The sequence below is a fragment of the Rhinolophus hipposideros genome, assembly GCF_964194185.1.
Source record: "Rhinolophus hipposideros genome assembly, chromosome: 22".
Lineage (NCBI taxonomy): Eukaryota > Metazoa > Chordata > Mammalia > Chiroptera > Rhinolophidae > Rhinolophus > Rhinolophus hipposideros.
In genome coordinates this window covers 30,020,582-30,037,348 of record NC_138068.1, presented here as the reverse complement: position 1 = coordinate 30,037,348, position 16,767 = coordinate 30,020,582, and the positions used below count along the sequence as shown (strand labels likewise).

Here is a 16,767-nt window from a genome sequence, read left to right as displayed (position 1 = left end):
TACGCAGGCAGGGTCCATTTTCCAGGCAAATGGCTGGTCTTCACCCTTACCTGTCTCCTTTGTCCTCAGCACACTAGGACTGTCACAGGCAAAATTAATCCCTTTCCCGTTAAAAAGAAATGTATAGAGACACCAATGTAACAAAACTAAACCAAAAACAAAAATATATGAATTTACACAGAGCATAAGTTTCACGTTTTTCCTTTAAAAACACTTGTTAGGTTGTTTTAAGGTTATAAAGGCAATATTTGATTCCCTTGGTAAAAAAATGAAAGCAAAAAGTGACTATCGCCCCAAATCCCTTTAGCAGAAAGTCCTCACTTAATGCTGTGGGTAAGTTCTGTGACTTTAAGTGAAACAAAGCATAACAAAACCAATTTTACCACAGGCTAATTGATGTGAACAAGAGGTAAGTTCCTTTCGCATCTCATCAACATCATCACAAAATGACATGGAACAAAATGTCCTCTCAGTCAAGGTCTTGCTGTACTGCTAGGAAGAGATAGCCACTGACCAGTTCTGCTATTTGTCCTTCTAGCCTTTTTCTGTGCACATGTAGATTTGTCCATTTAAATAACGATTACTATCAGCATCACAATCAGCATCACTTCAGGCAGAATTAGTCTTTCTGCAACTCAAACTTATCTCTAGATTTTGTTCCAGAAGCACTTTTTTTTTTTTGTCTTTAGCCAAAGAGGCCTATTGTCAAAGCAAAAACTAACAGACACCCTGTGACTCTCTCCAAGTTGGCTATGTAATTTTCTCCCAAGAGAAGACTCGGCGGCATCCTCCCCAATCTTTTGGTGACTGATGGAGGTGGTGGAGACATCTTAACAAAGTCTGCTCAGAAGTTAACCAGAGGCTTGCTCCTTAAGGGACCAGCAGCATCGGAATCACTTGGGAATTATTAAAATGCAAATTATCAGGCTTCATCTATTAAATGTCTCTAGGGCTGGGGAACAGAAATCCGTGTTGAAATGAACTTCCTAAGTGATTCTTTTGTACACGCACTTTTAAGAAACTCTGTTCTAAACCCGCACCACTCCAAGAGGTGGTTCCTAGATCTTCAGCATCCACGTGACCTGGGAGCTGGTTAGAAATGCAGACTCTCAGGTCTTATCCCAGATGCACTGGAACAAAATGTGCATTTCATAAAGTCACCAGGTGACACCTGTGTACATGCCGTTTGAGAAGCACAGTCTAGGAGAGGGGTCCCTCCCAACTCGGAGCATCTCCTTCCATTGCCCACCTGGGAAGATCTGGGTTTGGTTTCCTAAGGGAGGTGAAGGTTTCCTACGGTGCCCTCGGCTGGAATATGCGATCTTCTAGTAAGGCCCCTGGAAAGAGCCCACCGTTCCTGATTTGCAATTTGTTTGTGTTATATCCCTCCCCACCTGAGCTGAACAAATCTGCATTCACTGGAATGGAAATTCTGACCTGCACAAGTAGGGGGCTGAAGTTCAGTTACTTGTGTGTGGAAACAAGAGGAGGCAAGATACTACAGGTAGGGACTTTTACCTTCCCTATGCCTGAGCTGTGAAAATAATCAATGGATGGGGCCATCGGAAATATTTAGAATATGGGAAGTGTGGGGTACAGATAAGTCATAAGTCTTACTCCATACAGGTTTTTATGTTTGTTTTTGTTTCTTTAAGTAAATGGAGATAAGAAAAAGTCAGGGCATTTTTCGATTGACTATTCATAAGGTGCCCGATTGCTCTAATAACTAATTAGTTTTCATCTGCTCAAACAACGTAAGCCAGAAATTTATATAATTTGAATATAGCTGTTGATCTCTTTGTGCTGTGAGTTCTGGTAAGACTGAAAGACATTCAAGAATGGAAATAAGACCTATTTCCATGCACTTGGAGCAAACTATGAAACTTTTCAAGTAAGACTTCCAGTGTTTAATATTGCACCAAGACAAGATTCCTTATAAAGTGTTTAGAATGTAAAACTGCAGCATGTCACAAATCTCAAGATGAATAATAATCAGTGGAGTAATTATATCTTTCTAGTAAACTAGAAACTTAGTTGTAGGAGGGCATTTGAGCTTTCGCACCGCATTTTGAGCATTTGCCAGTACTTGGAACAGTGGCTCAGATTTTAAAGACACCGTAGGTAGAACCCAACATGTTTTCTCTTATATATAAGCACGGCAAATGAAGTCATTTCAGTTCAGTCAGAAGAAGGTATTAGTTGGCATTAAACTGGCAACATTTAAATTTGAAGACAAGACAAGGGGAAGACATTACCAGCTGGTACATTATTAAAAGAAAACTATGTGGGTAGCACTCAGACACTAGATTAGTAGTTCCCAGAGCTTGCTGGACATCAGAATCCCCTACGGAGTTTATAAGACATTTCAGAAGCCTGGACTCCACCCCTAGAGATTCCCATTAACAGTCTGAGTGTGGGTGGGCCATCAATGTACCTTTTAGACACTGCAGATAATTTTAATATGAATCTACAACTGAGGACCTCTCTCTGAACTAGACCACATATACTAAATTTGGTTTATCCTAGTATTTTTCAAACTTTAATGTGCCTTTGGATCACTTAGGGATTTTGTTCAAGTGCAGATTCACATATAGTAGGTCTAGTGTCTACGTTGAAGATTCTGCATTTCTTTTTTTTTTTTTTTGACTTTTTAAAAAATTAAGTATAGTTGGCACCCAATCTTATATTAGTTACATTAGTTTCAGGTGTACTCATACGATATCATGATTCAACTTTTTGATACCTTACAATGTGATCACCCTACTAGGCAGCAGTAAAAAAAAAAGGAATCTTGCCATTTGTGACAACATGCATGGATCCACAGGGTATCATGCTAAGTGCAAATACCATATGGTTCCACTTACATGTGGACTCTAAAGAAACAAAACAAACAAAACAACAACAAACTCATAGAAACCGAGACCAAAGGGATGGTTACCAGAAAGGGGGGTAACATAGAGGGTAAAAAGGGGAAGAGGAATATAGTCAATAACATGGAGCTAATTTTGCAGGGCTTATACATTATTTCTCGACAAGTCACATATCTTAAATATCACTAAGAAGTCCACCCATGAAAAAGCAGTTCTACTTTCCATTATGCCAGCTGTTCTCAAATGGTTCCCCAGATCAGCATCATGTAGGAGATTATTAGAAATGCCAATTCCCAGGCCCCATCCAAAACCTACAGAATCAGACACTCTGGGGGTGGGGCCCAGTAATCTGAAATCGAACAGGCCCTTCAGGTGACTCTAACGCAACAATCACTGCATGATGCTAGTATCAGAGTTTCATCTGGTGCTAATAAGAGAAAAAGATAATTGAAGAGGGTAGGAATGTGGCCACGGGAGGGTAGACTTGTCTGGTTTTATTTTTAATCAATTTTATTGAGGTATAATTTATATATAATGAATGGCCTATGGGCTTTTGATTCAAGATTTTCAAATCTTAACTAAGCACCCTTAGGGTAAGTCCTACTAATTGAGATACTTTAAATTTTAAATTTTCATTCCCCTGTTTGGGATTAAAATTCACGCACACAGACATATCACTGTATGTGCTGAAGTATTTTAAAGAAGTATGTATAAAGCAAGCATTGTAAAAAGCAATGCCGGCAGCCATAGGAAAGTTGACTAAAAGGATGTTTCACAGCCACAGGACATCCAGGGCTGGTGATGTTCCAGGATCTCACTAGGAAGCAGGAGATGGCTTGGGGAAGCCTGTTAGAAGTAGCAACTTCCCCTGGTCCGAGACAGGTAAGTGCAAAATCAGGACGGTCCTGATCCGGAAGGGTTGGGCTTCTTGGGAGAACACTTATTAGATTATTTGGTACAGTAATACGACAGAGGTCCATTTCCCAGAACCAGGGTACATGATCAGAACACTACTTGGGCCACCAAATGTCCAGTGATCAGCTCTGAGCACTCAGGCTACAGCCAACACAGCAGCAGGAAGTCTTTATCCCCTTGGCATTTGGCTCAGGTCTGAAGCAGGGCCCAGGGATTATCAAACCCTTGAGGCAAAAGCAGGAGAGTGGGGAAGCTGGTGATTTAGGAAGGACTTGACAAAAAACAGTAACATTTTACCCTTCGAATGTACTCCTCTAGGATGGTAAATCCATTCTAAAATTAAATTGGAATAGCTCTTCCAATGTTTGTATGTCACAGACCAATTTTTACATTAATATGTTAAGAAGGAAAGATAAAACAGCTTTTCTCTTTCATTTCAACTACCTTTCCTGGCTTTATTAAGGTGAGGGAGAGGTGCAGGGAGAATGTACTAACTGTCAGCCTCACAAGATATCAACGTCAGCGTTGGAAACTCCCTCATGGCCGTGGGACGAAGGCAAACAAGCAGACAATGACAGTGTTGACAGTGAGAACAAATCAGGCAAGGAAATCTGAAAGCCACCATAACTGCTATTCCAAGAGAGAAGAGTGCAAGATAACAAGATGGTAAAGAATTCAATAAAGGAGGTAAACTCGCAATCTTAGACACATTTAGTTGATAAACCCAGGATGAAAGTTTAAATTAATAAGCCTATGATAATGACCAAACTATTGAAACTGGTAGCCAACAGTAATGGAGGTTTAAGAAAGAAAGGAGAATCAGTAGAGAGACAACAGCAATCTCAAAAGCCCTTGGGAAGTCAAAAATAATTCTCATAAAATTTTCAAATCCAAAAGAACACTGAGAAAAGAAAATAGAGAGAGCAAGCCTGAGTGTCTTCCAGAAAATACAATTTTTTCATCTGCTGTTCTCTGTTCACAGAGTGAAGTTGAAGAAGGTTAAAGAAGGAATGTATTAAGCGTCATCTGATTCTTAAATCACCTTGGCAAATGAGTACTTTGGGCATGAAATAAGCTGTCACATATGAATATGTGGGGCTGTGTTTCAAAGATGGATTTGGATGGGCCTGGATAATATTTATACTTTCCTAGTCAAAATTAGTTTAGTCACACACACAGTCAAAACAAAACAGTCTGTCAGCCTGGATGGTTATCTTGACAACATTGGGTAGTTAGGTCCAAAAGGATCTCTAAATAGTCACAAGAAAGGAGAGGACATCGTGCTGTTCTTGGTCATCACTGAGAAACTGGAGTATTAAACTCCTATTCCAGATGGGTTTCTGTTCATTATAATTTCTAAGAGAAAATGTTTGCGTTGCCTAAGCCTGATTCTGTAGATACCCTGTAACTATGTCCTATTGGACTTATAGAATCTTGTCCCAAATAACCACATCTCATTCCAGATATCTACTCCACTAAGAACACTGTAGAAGGGAATCAGGATATGGCACCCTAAAATATCCAACTTTGGCATAGGAATTATTTCTCGCTGAAGCCATCTGAATTCCTGAAATCTCTTATCTGCCTAAAAGCAGAACTTCCCTAAAGAACTCAATTGTCATAAATCCCCTCCCAGGAGCAATTCTGATCTTCTCTTCTGGAAGATGAAAAGTTGGCAGGACACCCAAACAGAAATTGTCTCAAAACTACTATATCTCCTATCTCTTCCCCTGAGGGCCCATTAATCTTTCCAAAACATCATTTGCTCTCCTTTAAGTGGCCTTATAGCCCGCCCTCTTTCCCCTGTTAAGATGCAACATAAATCTCTCAAATCTCACTGCTCCTTTGGGTAGTCACTTCTTCCTGTGATGCTCCCGTGCATGTAAAATAAAAAACTAATAAATTAAATGAACAAAAAATAATATATTTCTATGTCTTTTCTCCTGTTAATTGGCCTGTTGTCAGTTTATTTTGCAGACTCGGCTGAAGAAATCATATATACACACATACATACATTCAAATACGTTCATGGCTATGTTCACTCGTGCTCACTGACCTTGGACAAACAATACGTGATGTTCTTTAGTGCCCCAGAGTTGACAGAGCAGCTCCACTCCTACAATCCCCAGAAATCATTCAAGAAGAAAATGAGATGTTTGGTTTATTTTATGTAACACTTATTTGGCATCCAGTGGAGCACTTTGAATTAACTGAAGAATTTTCAGATTTGAGAAAACCAAGAGCATCATCCTATGCCAGTCAGGAACCACCCGATTTGTGAGAGTGCATTTTTGGTCTCAACCGTCAAATTTGCAAAATCTTGGTGGGTAAGGGACAAGTAAACAGCTGGTGAATTAAAAGGTGTTCATGAAGTCGTTTTTCTGGCTGAGGTCACAGTCCTCCTGACACGTACCAGCTGACAACACTGGCACATTAAGTCATGCCAAAATGAACACTATTTCAACATGCAGACAAATGCTACCTGCTGAGGCTCCGTAATAAGCATAATCAACCAGGGGGACTCTGGCTAACTGTGGCTCAGGCAGCATCAACCTATAAGTATTTATGAGCTCTGGCACATCAAGTCTGTATGTAGTCCTGTAAATGACATAGGACATAATATGAGAAGTACGAAAAAGAATCTAAATGAGTGGGTTTGTTTCATTGTCCAACTTTCTATCCATTACCTAACTTTCTATCCTCCACTTCCTGGACCATAAAAGGGGAGGGGGAAGAAATGTGGCAGCAGGAAAAGAGAGGCAATAAAAAGAATATTTATGGGAAAGATGAATATATGAATGCCTAGATTCCATTGTTTTGATATTTCTGGAAAAATACTGAGCTGGGTAATGCTTCTGTGATGTCATTTGCTGATTTTTTCCTGTAAAACAGTCATTCTGAAAGATTTCCGTTTGTGCCCCTTCAATGGGCCAAAATAAATAAATAAACAAAAGTTTCGGAAATAGCTGACTAACCCTGCTCCTTGCTTAGATTGATATGAGAATAGTAACCATAAAGAAACGTGTCTAGCAAGGCTTTCTCATACTTGCTTGACCAGAGAACCCCCTTTAAATGTGAACTTTTTTGAGGAATCCATTTTGCGACCACCAATTTGGGAAGTGCTGTTCTTCCCAAGTCCTACATCTCTCACGGATAAGGATATTAAACATTTACCTTAACAAGCACAATAAAGTCATACCATGTTATAGGTGCAAGTGGCTGTTCCCCAACTTGAGAGCTGCAACTTAAGGTGGTGGGAACACGCAAGATCTGGAGTGGATCCACTGCTGGGTTCAGAACACCAGCTCTGCCACTTACTGGCTGTGTGACCTTGTGCAAATTACTCAACCTCTCTGGGCCTATTCCATCCTCTGTAAATTCAAGATAGTCATACCCATCCCGTAGAATTGTTGTGAGAATTAAATGAGATAATATATGTCAAGTACTTTGAACAGTGTCTGTTACTCAATGTAAACTAAAAAAATTTCATTGCTGCTGCTCTTATTATTATAATTTTTAGGGGTCAGTAAGCCTATTCAGGGAAGGGCCAGGTAATAAACATTTTAGGCTTTGGGGGCCACATATGGTTCTCTGTTGTAGTTTTTATGTTTTGATTTAACAACCCTTTAAAAACGTAAAAGCCATTCTTAGCTCACTCGCCATATAAAATCAAGCTGAGGGTTGGGTTCGGTCCATGGGTCTCACGTTACTAACCTCAGATTATGTATATTAAATTTTTTGCTTTAGATCCTAGCGTTTGGAGGCAACAATGTCACTTCAGCTACGGCATCCTGCCCACCTCCTCATGCATCCCCTTTCACAATTACACCCCAAAGATTAGAAAACATACAAACACGTGTAGGCCCACATTACGCACACATTATGTTCACAACGGCCATTGTTGCTAGTAGTAAAAACTGGAGCTTTGTGGTCAACAGAGAGGCAATTTAAAGCTAGTTCCATTTTTCTCTCCCAGGGGCCAAAAGGTGAGATCCCAACTTCATATTATGCTTCTGGTGGAATTAGAGTAATTCATTTTGCATTCCCTTGGTAGAGTCATTTGATAACACTTGCAATTAGGGCAAATGGAGCTGCTCTGGGCTGGGCCTAGAGCATAGAATCGATTCTGAGGCTCTTGGGTCCTTGCTTCCAAGATGACCAAGAAAAGAAGGAACAATGGTCGTGCCAAAAATGGCCGTGGCCATGTCCAGCCTGTTCATTGCATCAGCTGCGCCCGATGCGTGCCCGAGGACGAGGCCACTAAGAGTTCGTCATTCGAAACATAGCAAAGGCCGCAGCCGTTAGGGACATCTCCGAAGCGAGTGTCTTCGCCGCCTACGTGCTTCCCAAGCTGTATGTGAGACTACATTACTGTGTGAGTTGTGCCATTCACAGCCAGGTAGCCAGGCATCATCCAAGTGAAGCCCGGAAGGCCTAAACACCCCACTCCGATTTAGACCTGTGAGCGCTGCCCCACAACCTCCACCAAAGCCCATGTAAGGAGCTAAGTCCTTAAGATCCGAAGAAATATTCTCTGAGGGAAAAAATGAAATGGAAATTATACTTAAAAAAAAAAAAAAAAGAATCGCTTCTTAGGAAACCTGTCAGGTTCAAGAAACAGAACAGTGAGAGAGGCCCTGGCCATGCAAACATGTTCTGGGTGAAGATCTCAGCATTCGAAATACAAGTTTCTGAAGAAGCACGAGCTGGGAACACCACGAAAAGCGTCCTCTGAGATCGTGGCATTTACAATTACATTGAGCCCACGAAAAAATTTCAAAGACCAAAAAATGCACAGGATAAGAATTTTCAAATGATAAAGTACACTATATTAGACACTATAAACAGCATGAGTCCAACTGTGTATAAAAGAAAATTGTGTATGTATTAAAAAGACACATTAAGGTGGCTGTGGGATTTGTGGGGAGGGAGTAAAGGGGGGCTCACCAGTCACAACTGCTTAAGGGGCACAGGGTTTCCTTCAGGAGAGATGCAATGTTTTCAAACTACATAGAGGTGGTGGTTGCACAACGTTGTGAGATACTCAAAGGCATTGAATTGTTCACTTTAAAGTGGTTCACTGTGTTTATGTGAATTTCACGTTAAAAACAGACACAGAAAAAAGGGGGAATGCTCTCGGAGGAAGGGGGTTATATTCTTGTTTTTACTCTCCGTACTTTCTACTCGAATGCAGTGCACATATGGCTCTACCATGGCCAGTACTTCTTTTGCATTCAGAATACACCAGCAAACAGGACAAAACTGCATGGCCCATGCAAATGTTGAAAATGACTTTGCCAGGATCCTTGCTGTTGTTGCCGACCAGGGCAGGGCGCTAAGCCTCAGTGCTGGGCTTCTTACTTTGTTCCTATCACTACTCCAAGGAGACCTCACTGATGCTGGTGACAAAACTCGCTGAAAACAACAGCAAAACCTCTTCTGGCTTCAGTGTCGAGGTTCTTGAATATGCATTTTTTACAAGGAGCTTTACTTTTAAGTAAGTCCAGTTCTAAGGACAATGACAGGAAGAAATCCACATTTGACTACTTAAAAAAGTGGAGGGTTTCAAAAGGAAGCAAAGATAGCTGTTTTCAGAATGTCAAGGGGCTAGAGATACAGAACTCGGGAGACAGAGGCCAGGGCTGGCCCCACAGACAAGCCGAGGGCCCCCGACGAGCATGTGATATCCTTTGCACTGTATGATCCACAGCGTGTCCTGTGACGTACATATTCCCAAGACAACGTATTTTAAACAAATTCATTGTCCCTTCCGCCCTCATCCCAAAGTAACCAGGCTCTTAATTTCTGATTAACTGTATCATCATACTCCCAGTTAATCAGACTTAAAATCTGGTCTCTACCTTCATGTCTCCTCTAACCTCACACAGAAACAAACCTCCTTGCTTCCAAATGCCAGTGTTTCTCAGGTCTTCTACCTCGAGTGACTGGTTGAAGCCAAGAACAACTGATTTCCTTGTATCCTATCTCAGGACCTCTCTGACTTCAACATGCAGAGGAAGCACCTGGGGATCCTGTTCAAGTGCTGATTCTGATTCAGCAGGTCTAGGTGGGGGCTGAGACCCTGCAGGTCTACTAGGTTTCCAGGTGAGGAGGACGCTGCTGGTCCAGGCCATACTTTGAGAAGCCATGCCCTCTGCCATGTGTTATTACTAGTATATCTTCTTAGAATGGAAAGATCGCGGTGCAGCCCTCTCACAATGCAAGTCATGACCTTCTGTTACTGCTCCAGAATCTTCAGGCCAGATTGCACCAGCATCACAACTTGGCACTTAAGGCAGGCCGCGGTCTAAAGCCTAACTTACCAATTTCCCAATAAAAAGTGTTCACTCCAGTCTTCTCAATGGACCCAACACTGAGGGTCCAACATTCCTCTGCTTCTGAATCTCTGCTCATGCCCGAAGTCCCCTTTGCACAGCCTTCTCTTCTCTGGTGGACTGTGACTGTGTACTATGGATATCACCATAAGGTAACCTGTGGGCCCTCCTTTTTCTGGGTACAATGCCCTGCTCCTTCTATGGAAATACTTTCCTCTCCTCTCCAACCACAGAGCCTCCTACCCTAGTTGTTTGATGACTGGCCTTAGAGATGGTGACATGACTTACATCAGGCCAATCTAGGGACCTCTATGTATATACAAGCATCCTGTCAAAGCCATTCACTGGTACCCTCCTTGACATCCAGCGCAATCTCTTCTGCAAAACGAATCTTTAAGTCTTATAGGAGAAAATAATGTCAAGGGTCCCTTGGTACAGCTCCCTACTTTTACAAGGAGGATAAAAAAGCCTACGCAATGGAATGATTCATGCCAATTTATAATTAATCAGAAAACAATTCTTGGGTGAATAGCTGAAAGAAGAAGGAAAAAAAATGGGAGTGTTCATTTAAAATGTCAATGAAGTACACACATTAAGTAAATGTTAGCATTCACCTTGGTGTTAAATGCATCACGCTCTATGCTGGCTGATGTCTAGTGCTAAGATTCTAAATGATCCACAGACGTGTTTGTCATTTGGCACACACAGTGTTTAAAAAAATGAATGTATTTGTCAATATTTTAACATCAGGAGATTTCATGTAAGAAATCCAGATGTTCAGTTATCTCACGGAAAAAACATGACCACCACCACCACCACCACCACCACCACCACCACCACGTAGCAACCTTAGGCCCATGTTCTGACAGTTTGAAAACTGGCGGGAACTAAGTGGATACTGCCCTCCCCTCTCTCCTCCAAGTTATGGGCATAGGTATGTACACTCCAATTCACTAAAGTCTACACATTTCCCTATTTGTCTTTGCCTGGCACTTTTTCATTATTCACACCATCTCTCTGGCTCCTGTAGGCGTCTGAGTTCACAACTTCTGGTCTAAAGGAAATACAACTTTTGGTGACATAAAAAAACAATTTCAGAATTCAGAGAGTGCCACCATGGATGAGACACTGAAGTACTGAACTTTGGGACAGATGGTCTTGCAAGAGCAGGAAGGGAGCAAGAGAGATGAAAGGTGGTTGTGGGAGGCCCACTGAGATGGTTGTGGGATGGCCCACTGAGGTGGTTGTGGGAACCCCACTGAGATGGTTGTGGGAGGCCCACTGAGATGGTTGTGGGATGGCCCACTGAGGTGGTTGTGGGAACCCCACTGAGATGGTTGTGGGAGGACCACTGAGATGGTTGTGGGATGACCCACTGAGGGGGTTGTGGGAGGCCCACTGAGGTGGTTGTGGGAGGCCCACTGAGATGGTTCACCACTCCACAGATTGACTGAGGCACACAGCTCTCCCAAGGCACAGAGGCTGATGGTATCTACATTCAATCCAGCAACAAAACAAACAAACCCCCTTATCTTTATTTGGCAAGAAAACACCTAGGTGGGCTGTGGCATTTAAAGTTTATGAATAGGAACCCACTTGTCTGCTCTGATTCGCAGCTCTATCTCTTAAGAAAATGTTTTACTGCCCCTCACTGATTTATTTCCCATGAATTCAGAATGGTTTAAAGAAAAACCAAAGTAAAACAAGAACATGCCAACTTTCAGACTTGGAAACATGAAAAAAATCACACACACACACACACACACACACACACACCCCATGCCAGACTTGAGCCTCAAAAAACAGTGAGGCAATGTGGTGAAAGACTGCAATCAATTTGTATATTGGGGCTAGGGTGATAGACAGGAAATTCAGATTTACAATTTAGCTATTTACCATTCAGCTGGCATTGGCAGAGGAGAGCCTGGGCAGCAGGCAGGGAAGTTAATGTAAGTTCTTCAAGGCTTCTGCCAGAGAAGCAGGATATAAATGCTAATTAGTGAGCTTGTCTGTGGGCAGTGGTTCTCAAACTTGAATGTACTGCAGGGCTAGTTCAACCCAGGTTAATGATTCAGTAGGGCTGGGTTGTGGCCTGAGAATCTGCATCTCTAATTCAGTTTCCAGGTACTGCTGGAGCTGCTGGTCTGGGGACCACACTTTGAGAACCACCGGCATATATAATACAATTAAAACTGCATTTCAAGAAGTAGCATTTTAAGAGGGGGTGCTTTGAAACAAACTTCTTTCTGGGGTCAAGGAAATGAATCCTTTTTAATTGTGCTTTTTGTATTCTAAGCCAGTGGAATAGATAGGTCTAGAGATTTATCTGTATGCTGTAGTCAGTCAATTCGGTAAATCAATTTGGCATCTACACAGTCTGACCAAATAAGTTTTTACCAAATTGATTGACTACAGCATAGACTGTGTAGAAGCCTGACCAATGCACTATAGACCTGAAGCTGAAGTAGAATATTGAATATCAACTATAACTAAATATATAGGTATATTTAGTCACAGGATGTGGAGTACAGCATAGGGACGATAGTCAATGGTATTGTAATAGCTATATAAGATGTCAGATGGGTAGTAGTTTGGGGGGGTTATCATTTATGAGGGGTTTAAATGTCTAACTATTATTAACATATTACATTGCTTTGTACACTTCAAACTAAAACACTTGTTTGGGCTCCAAATCATGATTTTGGGACTAAATCCATTTTTATGCTAGCCAACAGGAGTCAAACTTCACCCAGCATCAGAATTACCTGGGTTAATAACCTTCTAGTTAAAAGAGATTACTGAGCTTCACCCCCAGAATTTCTAATTCATTCAAAAGTGCCAGCAGAGAGAATTTGCATTTTTAAGACGCTCTTAGTGAGGTCTCTAGTCTAATCCCTTTGAGTAGCTCCAAACTTGACCTTGGGTAGGGCAGAGAAACTAGTTGAGGAAAGGGAGCACTGCAGGGTATTAGCAAAGCCAGTAGAAGGGACTTACTAAATAGTGAACTTGATTTGTTTTTTTTCAATGAAAAAAAGAATAAACCCCTTCTCCAAGAACCATTGCAGTAAGACTTCCACTCACATAATTGAAGTTTAGCAAAGTGATGTTGACATTTAACCCAATTCACTACAATAAGATTTTATCACCTATAAAAAACTGACTTGATCTTTCTGTATACAAAAAGAACACATAACATTTTTGTCATTTAATTTCTTTGGTGGTTATTCACCACACTATGTGATGATTTGGTTACAAAGTATAATTATGGGGTTTGCCAAATATTTATAATCTGCATAAAGTATAATGAGTAGCCTGGAAATTGTCTAAACTCAATCCAAATCTTCGCATGTTGAACTTCTTGAGAGCAGCTTATTTTTGTAATCAAAGGGAAATTCAACTTGGTATAAAATACCAGACTTATTGTGGATATTTTAAATGCGGGTTGCATTTCAAGCGTATGTACAGTGACTCTGTAATTCCAGTCTGATGTGTAGCCCCAGCTGCAACTTAATGAAAGACATCTGAACTCCAATCACCAGACACCAAAATCCTCGCAAGCTAGTTGCATTCTAAGAGGAAAATACACGAGAGAAACTGAGTTGCTTTTCTAACTAGAGAAAGTTGTTATCATGTTCGGTATTATCATGGTAGCAGTGGGCAAGGAGATAAGTATGAGTCAGGATAAAAAAGCTTTATTCCAGCATAGAAACAAATTGGAAAATACCTTCTTCGTGTGGCTGATTTTATTCATAGGTGTTTTAAGCTACATGACATGTGAGAATGAACTACCGTACTATGTACAGGCACACTGTGTTTGAGGAAAAAGTGTCAGCACTTTGTTAGCAATTCTTTTTAACAGAGGGTTTTTAAGGAGAGGAAATGAAAGCTAGATTTTCTAACTGAAGTGACAGGAAGGATTTAGGTAAGCAGAAAATAATGATCGAAATTGGCAAGAGGCCAAGACACCAGGGTTAAAACCTCCAGTGTTGACATGGATTCTTAGCAACAGGCCCATTGCATCCTGAAAAGTGACTCTATAAATAACACCATGGAATCCCAGACCTTTTGGATTATCACTGAATCGCATTTTCTCAATCTTCTTGTCCAAAGATCACTTTCCTAGTTTTCTCAGAGCTACACTGCAAAATACCTTGGTCTGCAGCATTAAGGGTTATACCTATTTATGACCCAGGTTAGAATTCATTGATTCAGTGAACATAAAGACCTCAATAAAACAGGTATTTACCGAGTACTTATTAAATGTTGAGTAATGACTGTTCTACATATTGGGGATGCAGCCGTGAAAGGGACATTGGCTTCGTGTGGAAGGAGAGAGACAACAAATGAATATACGGTATGTTAACAGTGTTATGAAGAAAAATAAAGCAGGATAAGGAGTCAGGAAGGGGCTGAGGGGGGGAGCTCCCACTAGGTGATATTCCAGTACAGACTTCAGAATGTGAGGGAGAAAGCATGCGTGTAACTGGGGAAAGAGTATATTCCAGGCGAAAGGAACAGCACATGCAAAGTCCCTGAGGCTGGAAGGAAACATAAGAAGTAAAGAGGGAGATGAAGACAGAAAGGGAAAGGGAAATGAGGGTTGCTTCTTGCAGGGCCTTGTAAGCTTTGGAGGTTTCTGAGCAGTGGAATTATGTGATCGGAATTATATTTTAACAACATCTCTCCAGCTGTTATTTTGAGACTAGATTAAAAGGGGCAAGGCCAAAGTCAGAGAAGCCAGTTAAGGGAGAAATGATATTGGCCTGGGTGGTGGTGAGAAGCAGCTAGATTCTACATATACGAGTGTTCGTTAATGAACCCACGCGAGGAAGGTGTTCATGGTCTTAACAACTTGAAATGACAGTGGCAGAAGGGTGAGAAGCTTGGACTTGTACTTAAGTGTACAATATTATTAGACATGTATTTTGCAGGGGGAAAGGTCTATAAAACTGAGTTCCAATCTTCTAAAGAGGTACAGTGTGGCAAAGCAAGTTTATTACTAAGGGCAGCTGAAGAAAATACAAGCTGAGCTACAAAAATGTCTTTTATACTGGTGCCATCTTTTCTTGAAAAGAAAAGCACAATCATATTTTCACAGTCATGTGTACTGGAAACGTTTTATATTTATTTGAAACCTCAACCCGAAAAAAGAGTTCATGTAAAATTTTAGGGACTCTTAAAACACCCACTTGAAAAAAGAAGAAAAAACTCAGGACGTGTTTGAGAAGTGGATGCACAAAGAAGGTAACATGGCTTGGCTTCCTCAGGGTCAGGAAAGGGTCCTCCATGGAGAGTACATGAAGTTGAAAATGGGCTCATTTGTCCGGATTAAATGTTTGGCGAAGCAAATTTCTCAGAATGGTCAGCTTTTGTCATAGGAGCCAAGGAATTAAGAACAGATTGAAGAATCTCATAGGATAAATACTCCCAAGCAAGTTCTACACTAAAGACTCTCTTAACTTATATCTCACTGCTCAGACCAAGGCATCTCAGATGTTCATGAAACACGAAAAACACCCTGACCACCCAGAAAGTGCTGAACTCTCAGAGTTAATAAGCTACTTTCCCAGGATGTACTCTTGCTCTCACCTTGCATGCTTACCATGAGTTACTTATGTGTGTTTTCAAACTGGTTTATGTTTGTTGTAATAAAATGTTACGTGAACCCATGAAATATGCTTGTGGAAAGTGGTGGCTCTTTCTCTAGTTGAATATGTTGGGAAGATTTCTTTAAAGGCAAGTTGCTAAAAATTTTTTTTTTAAACTCTGTACGAATAAGGCAACTAAAGCATTAGGGAAAGAAGTCATACAATTGTAGGATTCTGTACGTCATTGCTCCATGAGTGTCTTTATGGTCTCAGTTCTACTTTACAGAAACCAAACTGGGTATTTGAGACAATGCATTATGGATGAGGAACTGACAAAAAATGTATCGACTTCAATCAACAGCCCCATACCTAATGAAAACACTTTGGCCTTAAAAGACTAGCCAAGAATTGAGTCACATTTATATGCTTTGAGTTAAAATAAAGTGTTTAAGGTATGTGTGTGCTGTTTTAAAAAATGATAACTTGCTTTAACTGACTTTTGTGATAAACTGACCAGGAATACAGCTGGCTAAAGGGCCAGTTAGCACATTCTTTGGTGCCATGTTCTAGACCCCTAACTTGTACTCACGTTAGAGTGGTACCACAAGCTATGTCACAAACACCATTTCAGGTACACTGGGAGATCTTTACATTTCTCACTTGACCTGATTTAATTTATGAATTCCGCCATCACTTTGACTTGAGGTTATTACATCTGTGTGTATTTTGTATAAATCCTCTCAGTTTGATGGTTTGTGTGTTCTGTTTGGGATAAGAACACATGTAGAGGAATATGAACAAAATGGCAGTGATGGGGAAAATGTTGTCAGTGGTGAAAGTGGTTAAGTATTCTGAAATTAGATTAATACAGTATTTTAAGTTTTACAATCAAGAGGTGGGCAAGATTATCCACATACACATATAGTTAGTGAAAACATTTTTTCCATATCTTTTCTATGTGTCCATCAGCCAACAGGACAGGCTCTAATAATATGGGAAATCTAGTTTAGACCGTGAGATTTGTATTTACATATTACACTATTAATGAAATATGAAATT

The 16,767-nt window shown here is 40.8% G+C and overlaps 1 protein-coding gene and 1 pseudogene across 11 annotated transcripts in view; one reads left to right on the top strand and one right to left on the bottom strand.

Moving 5' to 3' along the window:
• Window positions 1-16,767, bottom strand: part of PLCB4 (phospholipase C beta 4) — a 402,352-nt gene that overhangs the window by 108,017 nt on the left and 277,568 nt on the right. The gene's annotated exons all lie outside the window — the stretch shown is intronic.
• LOC308490877 (small ribosomal subunit protein eS26-like) lies at window positions 7,940-8,285 on the top strand (annotated as a pseudogene). The gene has a single exon. The product of its transcript is annotated as a small ribosomal subunit protein eS26-like (transcript).